General features: G+C 45.6%; 1 protein-coding gene across 1 annotated transcript in view; it reads right to left on the bottom strand.

Moving 5' to 3' along the window:
* The window catches only part of ric1 (RIC1 homolog, RAB6A GEF complex partner 1), a 65,654-nt gene that overhangs the window by 34,904 nt on the left and 23,721 nt on the right, over positions 1-7,029 (bottom strand). The window lies entirely within an intron of this gene.

Below are 7,029 nucleotides of genomic sequence, written 5' to 3'. Positions count from 1 at the left end.
AGAAAATCTTCACATTTACAAAACAGCACGAACAACTTGACATTTCTTAGGAAAATACATTTTAACAATTTTAGTTATCAAGTGTACCATTACACATGTGCATTAAAACTCACAGATCATAGTGTATCTACAAAGGCACCACACATTTACTCATCGGTGTCTATAACTGATCAATAGGGCTGCTCGATTATGGCAAAAATCATAATCTCGATTATTTGGGTCAATAATTGTAATTGCGATTATTAAATTTGATTATTCATTGACTTTGAAAACATCCATTTATTGGAGAAAAAAATGTTGAACAGTATGTTTTTAACAGTTGATTACCCTGAACTTTAAGTATAATTCAACTGAAAAAAAAAATTTATAAAATAAAATAAAAAAAAGTAATAATAAAAAAATAATCGTTTTATTCCGATTACGTTGTTTTCGTAATCGTTGCAAGCCGTAATCGTAATCGCAATTAAAATACGATTAATTGAGCTGCCCTAGTTTTGTCACTCTAAATTCAATCTTTTATGGAGGTTTTGGAGAATGATTCAGAACCAAACAAGTCATTTCATTCTCTCACCTTGGACTCTTCGAAGCTGTGGTGACATTTCATAGAAAACAAGAAGAATAACCGGCAGAATAAAAGAATATCGGTTATTTCAAACACTTCAGGCAGAGAGACGTGTGAAAATACTCTTGACGAAGTATGAGAAGCAGAATTCAGAGGTCAGACTGACTCAAAACTGCTTGATTCAGGAGTTTAAAATTAAAAAAGCAGGTTTCATATCTCATATTACATATATTTCTGTGTATTAGTACACACAGTATTCAGTATCCCTGCAAGCGGTGGTATTCCCAGTCTCTCCTTCCTTCATTTCCTCCTCATTGTGTGTCCTCTTCTTTCTGCCGCTGCAACCTCCTAATTTCCCCACAGGGATCACAAAGTTCCATCTTCTCTTATTAAACTTAATTTGCACAGTGTGTGTGTTGCTGTGTGTGTGTGTGTGTGTGTGTGTGTGTGTGTGTGTGTGTGTGTGTGTGTGTGTGTGTGTGTGTGTGTGTGTGTTTCCAGTCTGCTCAAAGACAAGCAGAAGCGGCCATGCAGTAAATTGTCCTTGTCATCTGCGTGTCACCAGCAGAGTGGGTAACCTTAACGAGGACTTTGTGTCTCTGAGGGCCGCGCTGTGGCGTCCTCATCTCCACAAAATGTGAACATCCCTTCAGCTTGTGTTATCCACAGACCTTATTCCAGGCTTCTAACTGAAAACCACGTTCAAACCAAACGCTGACTTCAAGACGTCAGGGAGTTTTCCCTTTCCTGCAGTGTGTTCTAGAGGTTTTAGTAAATGGTCTTCAAAGGCTAAAATCCCTGTTACCTCTAGATGGAGTTTCTCTCCCACCCCCCCACACCGTGTGTCTTCTAGTGTCAGTCTATTCATCGCTTCCTATTGAGTGTTGAAGTGATGACAGGCTCCCTTGAGAAAAGCAATAGCATTTCCCAATTGGATTTCGGTATATCAGATAAATTAACTTTGTTGCAAACACACGTTTAGGATACCAGCCTGTTTTGTTCAGCAGGATAACCTCCACACATATTGAGAAAAAACATGTTGAAAAAAACGCTGACTTCAAGACGAGGGAACCTTGTTTAAGGACTCATTCCCGATAAACCCTACTACTTCCAAGTTTCAAACTCTGTGGGCTAAACCATTTTAGGATGCTTCTTCCACCGGTGACTGTTGGAATCTAAGTCTTATGATCAGAAAGTGCTTGTATAAATCGTTAGTAGGAATTCAGATCAGAAAACTGTTGGAGGGCTTTTCGTCAAACAGAAGTTCACAAAGGTCACAAACTAAATGAGGAGGTTATTGTTATTTGATCGTACAGTACACTCCAGTTGGTTCAAAATAGAAAATAGACTTCAATAACCAGGTAATTGCACGTCTCTAAGACTGCAGTGCATGTAATTAAACCTCCATTAGCATCAGGGTTCCCTACTCCAGATAATTCTCCTCTAGACATGCATGTTAATAGGAGGAAACGGGGTCACTGTGTGCTGTAAACCTACATGTGTGTGTGTGTGTGTGTGTGTGTGTGTGTGTGTGTGTGTGTGTGTGTGTGTGTGTGTGTGTGTGATATAATTATCCTGTGTGTTGACTCACAAACAGTCCACCTCTGTCACTGCTGCTCCTGCCCTCTCCTGCCAATCAAAGCCTCCCATCGCACCTCCTCCACACACATGCGCACGCACGCGCACACACACACACACACACACACACACACACACACACACACACACACACACACACACACACACACACACACACACACACACACTCACACTCACACTCACACACACACACACACACACACACACACACACACACACACACACACACACACACACACACACACACACACACACACACACACACACACACTCACAAACACACATCTAACTCTTCACAGTGATTTGATTCCGATTTCTTTCCTTCAATCACTTTCTTGGATGCGTTCTGTCTCCTTCTTGGCCCCTATCCCTCCTTATCTCGCTACCTCTCCCCCTCCTCTCTCATAGTATCTCCTTTGTAAATGGATCCTTGGCCCCGGCCTGCATTTGCATGGGCGGGAGCCAATAAGGCGTTTGGCTGGGAGAGAGAGAGGTGGAGAATCTCATTTCCATATATAACGAGGCCCTTTCTGCAGGCAGCCAGGGAAACAGAAAACACAGGAAAATGGATTTATTTATGTATGGTTTTGTCAAAGATTTCCCCCTGCGGTTGAAGTCAATCCAAGAAGCCAATTATGCGTCGGATTGTGAGCGTGAGAGAGATTTCCTTTCATTTTATTTGGTCTTTTCAGCTCTCTATATCTTCAGAATGAGGATATAAAAAAAAGAGCAGCAGATAAGTCGACGAATGGATGATGGTGAGGATGTGGAGGTTAATGTGTGTTGCTATCAAAGCCTTTCATCCGCTTCCTCCTGTTTCTTGCACTTGGTTTCTCTGAGAGGAGCTTTGTACCGTGGCCGATACGCGCTACAACCGCCCAAAACACTGCAGATTCAGAAATGATGCAAATATAAACATTTCAATCTGCGAAAAGACATGCAGATGAAGAACAAACTCTAGTTCTTTAACACATGCAGCATTAAGAAAACATTCACCAAGGTGCACAGAGTTTAAACAAAATGCTGCAAAAAGCTCAAAACAAAACGGAGACCAGGGGACACTATAAAGAGACGCACACAGCTGGAGACCAGGTGATGCTAAAAAGTGACGCACACAGCTGGGAGACCAGGGGACACTAAAGAGTGACACACAAATCACGGTAACACTTAACCCAGACGTTTCCCGATGTTAGGGACATCAAGGGAAGTCTCTCTCAAAGAGAGGGTGTGAGTCATTATACACTTATACAGAAAAAATACAGAAGATAGATAGGTGGGTGGGAGGTAGGTAGGTAGGTAGGTAGATAGTAGGTAGATAGATTAGGTAGGTAGATAGGTAGGTAGGTAGTAGATAGATAGATAGGTAGGTAGAATAGTAGTAGGTAGGTTGGAGATAGGTAGCGTAGATAGGTAGTGCACGAGGTAGCGTAGGATAGCAATAGATAGGTAGGTAGAAGATAGGTGGTAGGAGTAGATAGATAGGTTAGGTAGATTAGTAGTAGGTAGGTAGATAAGTAGGTAGGGTAGGGTAGGAGATAGATAGGTAGATAGAATTTAGGTAGTAGGTAGGGTAGCATGCAGATAGATAGGTAGAATCCAGGTAGGTAGTACTAGATAGATAAGGTAGGTCGGTAGGTAGAATAGGAATGATAGGTGATACGGAGATAGATAGGTAAGGTCGGTAGGAGATAGATTAGATTAGTAGAAGGTAGGTAAGAAGGTAGGTAGGTAGGTAGATAGCATAGGTAGGTAGGTAGGTTAGATAGATAGTAGATAGATAGGTTAGGTAGGCAGGTAGTAGATAGATAGGTAGATAGGTAGGTATATAGATAGTAGGTAGCGGTAGGTAGATAGAAGATAGGTCAAGGTTAGGTAGATAGCATAAGGTAGGTAAGGTAGGATAGGTAGAGGTAGGTAGGTAGGTCCGGTGGGTGGGAAGGAAGGTAGGTAAGGTAGGTAGGTAATAGATAGAGTAAGTAGATAGATAGATAGATGGAATAGGTAGGTAGAATCGAGATAGCAATAGATAGGTAGATAGATAGATAGAATTGGATAGTAGAATAGATAGAATAGTTGGTAGAGTAGAGAGATTAGGCAATAAGGAATAGATAGGAGGTAGATAGTATTAGATGAGATAGAGAGGGATTCGGACCAACTTGGTAGTCCTTCCTGGGTGATCCTTTCGCGCTAGGTTTGTGTCTTCTGAAGTAATTCAAAATGTCACACTTGTTAGGAAAGGACCTGCGAAGGTCGAACGAGACTAAGTAGGAGTCAGACGTCGCCGAGCGGTGTAATACGTTTTAAGTCGTTCCGCTCGCTCACATTTAACAACGTGTTTGTAGTCAAGTCTGGGGGCCCCTTCTTTTCGTTGTTTGAGTCCCTACCTCGCTAAGGAACGCAAGGAGGCAGTAACGGGGCAGAGACTTTTCAAAGGTGACTTTCTCGGCAACGCCTCTTCATCCGGAGAGTTATAATTCCGACTTTCATATTCTTTAACATATTCCGAAACCTCACACAAAAACTAAGTAATTAAGTTCGAGACCGGATAAAGAAGAGAAAAGGAGAAGCACCGACCACGGTTCTTCTATTGTCGAACCGAGGTACGAAATTAAGAAAACGTAGCGCTAATTTCTTTTTTTTTGTTAGGACCTCATTAACTCGTTTGTAAATAAGGAAAAGAGAGTGAGACGAAGAAACATGAACCTTTTTTCTTCTACAACAAAACCAAAGCGAGAAGACCAAAAAAAGACGTGCAACCGAGCGTGAAACGGTTCGTTTTGTGAAATTAATCGACACACCAGTGAAAATAAAACAAGGGGCCCAGAGGGGCGAACACGCAGTGAATATCACAGGGGACAGAGGGTCGACACACCGCCAGGTGAAAATATCACTAAAGGGACGCAGAGGGTCGACACACGGCAGGAAAATCACAAGGGGACAGAAGGGGCGACCCAACGCAGTGAGAAGTCACAAGGGACCAGAGGGTCGACACACGCAGTGAGAAATCACTAGGGGACCAGTGAGGGTCGACACACGGCAGTGAAAATCGCAGTGGACGCAGAGGTCGACACACGCAGTGAGAAATCACAGGGGACCAGAGGTTCGACACACGGCAGTGAAAAATCGCAGGTGCCAGAAGGTCGACACACTGGCAGTGAGAAATCACAGGGCAGACCATAAGGGTCGACGCACGCAGTGAAATATCAACAGGGACCGAGGTCCGACACACGGAGTGGCAAAATCACAGGGGACCAGAGGGTCGTCAAACATGCAGGTGAAAAATCACAGGGACCAGAGGGTCGGGCACACGCAAGTGAGAAATCACAGGGGATCCAGAGGTACGACTACCACGTAGTGAGAAATCACAGGGTGACCCAGAGGTGTTATACACGCAGTGAAAAATCACCAGGGGACTGAGGGGTCCGACACACGCAGTGAGAATCACAAGGGACCAGAGGGGCCGACCATACGCCAGCGAAATATCCACAGGGGACCAGAAGGGTCGACAACACGTAGTGAAAAATCACAGGGACCAGAGGGGTCGACACACGCAAGTGAGAAATCCACAGGGGGAACCAAGAGGGTCGACAACACCCGTAGGGAAAAAATCGACAGGTGGACCAGAGTCGACACACGCAGTGAGAAATCACAGGGGACCAGAGGGTCGAGCACACGCAGTGAAAATCGCAGTGGACCAGAGGTCGACACACGCAGTGAGAAATCAACAGGGGACCATAGGGTCGACGCACGTCAGTGAAATATCACAGGGGACCAGAGGTCGACACACGGAGTGCAAATCACAGGGGACCAGAGGGTCGTCACATGTGCAGTGAAAAATCACAGGGGACCAGGAGGGTCGGCACACGCAGTGAGAAATCACAGGGGACCAGAGGTCGACACACGCAGTGAGAAAATCACAGGTGACCAGAGTGTCGATACACGCAGTGAACAAATCACAGGGGACTAGAAGGGTCGACACACGCAGGTGAGAAATCACAGGGGACCAGTAAGGGTCGACACAACGCAGCGAAATATCACAGGGGACCAGAGGGTCGACACACGTAGTGAAAAATCACAAGGGGACCAGAGGGTCGACACACGGCAGGTGAGGAAATCAACAGGGGACAGAGGGTCGTCACACGTAGTGAAAAATTACAGGGACCAGAGGGTCGACACCGCCAGTGAGACAAATCACAGAGCGGGACGACGGGCTCGACACGCGCACAGGTGAAAAATCACAGGGGGACCAAGGGGCGACCACCGAGTGAGAAAATCACAGGACGAGAGGTCGACACACGGCAGTGCAAATAGAGGGACACGAGGATACAGAATACACGGGTGCAAAACACAGGGGTCGGAAAGACATCAGACACACGCGATGAAAAATCACAGGGGACCAGAGGGGTCGACACACACAGGTGAGAATCACAGAGGGACACAAGAGAGAAACGACACAGAACAGCGAATATCACAGGGGACCAAGAGGGTCGACAGCACGCCAGTGAAATATCACAGGGGACCAGAGGTCGATAACACGGAGTGCAAAAATCACAGGGGACAGAGGGTCGAACACACGCAGTAGAAAAATCACAGGGAGACAGAGGGTCGACACACGAGTGAGAAATCACAGGGGACCAGAGGGACGCACAACGCAGTGAAAAATCAACAGGGGACCAGAGGGCGACACCGCAGTGAGAAATCAAAGGGGACCAGAGGCGACACACCCGCAGTGAGAAATCAACAGGGGATCAGAGGATCGACACACAACAGTGAGAAATCAACAGGGGACCAGAGGGTCGACACACCAGTGAGAAACCACAGGGGACCAGAAGGTCAACACACGCAGTGAGAAAATCCACGGGGATCAG

This window comes from Notothenia coriiceps, unplaced genomic scaffold (genome assembly GCF_000735185.1).
Source record: "Notothenia coriiceps isolate Sejong01 unplaced genomic scaffold, NC01 NC01_scaffold00030211, whole genome shotgun sequence".
Classification (NCBI taxonomy): domain Eukaryota; kingdom Metazoa; phylum Chordata; class Actinopteri; order Perciformes; family Nototheniidae; genus Notothenia; species Notothenia coriiceps.
Note: the sequence above shows the minus strand (reverse complement) of the source record. Positions and strands in the feature narration are given on the sequence as shown.